Source organism: Echinops telfairi, unplaced genomic scaffold, assembly GCF_000313985.2.
Source record: "Echinops telfairi isolate 266 unplaced genomic scaffold, ASM31398v2 ScPeMD7_7465;HRSCAF=8503, whole genome shotgun sequence".
NCBI classification, from domain to species: domain Eukaryota; kingdom Metazoa; phylum Chordata; class Mammalia; order Afrosoricida; family Tenrecidae; genus Echinops; species Echinops telfairi.
Genome location: NW_022111365.1, coordinates 7,634,895 through 7,635,924, shown reverse-complemented (window position 1 = coordinate 7,635,924; position 1,030 = coordinate 7,634,895).

Below are 1,030 nucleotides of genomic sequence, written 5' to 3'. Positions count from 1 at the left end.
ACCACATTTGCTTATGCACACAATTAATGGAGTTTCCAGACTAAGAAAAGATTAAGAATAAAGGATAGGTATTTACTTCAAGGAATTAGCCAGTGAAAATATTATGAATATCAGCAGAACTTTGTCTGATATACTGCTGGAAGATGAGATGTACAGGTTTGAAGGCAGTCAAAATATGACAGAGAAAGAGCCACATCCTCAAATAGAGTTGATGTTAATGGTGCAGATGGAGCTAAGCTTTCAGGATTTTCATTGGCTGATGAGGCACATATTAAAATGAAAGCAAAGACTGAAAACACCCATTATTAATCTGAACACGGAATATATAAACTATGAATTAGAAAAACTGGAAAGCATCAAAAATGAAATAGATGTAATGCATGAAGGTTTATGTTTTAGGTTGTAAAGAGCAGAAATAAACTGGTTTTGGACCCTTAAGGACCATCTTAATAACTTAAAGACAACCATATGAACAAAATGGATACAGAAGACCAGAAGACCAGACAAGGTGTGCAATGATATTAAGGACATCATGCATGAGGAAAGTTAAAGGTTATTAAAAAGACAAGAGAGATTGAGAGCGAGGGTAAGGCTAAGAGGAAGAGAGAGAGAGAGAGAGAGAGAGAGAGAGAGAGAGAAGACCAAGATCAATTTCAGAAGAAACTCTGAAACTTGCTCTTGAATATAGAGTGAAACTAAGGTGAAAAAAATTATGAAATAAAAGATCTAAACAGAAAATTCCAAAAGCAAGTGCCAGAAGTTAAAGGAAAATACGACAATGAAATGTGAAAAAACAAACAAACCTGGAATTATCAGTTCAAAAGGTATGTACACACTGAGCATATCTCCAGATGAAAGAACTAAAGAAAAATAAAGCTTAAAGTTGAAATATTGAAGGATTCCATGGGCAAAATATTGAGTGGTACAAGAAGCATCAAAAGAAGATGCAAAGAATACACAAAGTCACTGTACCAGAAAGAACTAGTCAACATTAAACCATTTAAAGAGGTAGCAAACATATGATCAAGAT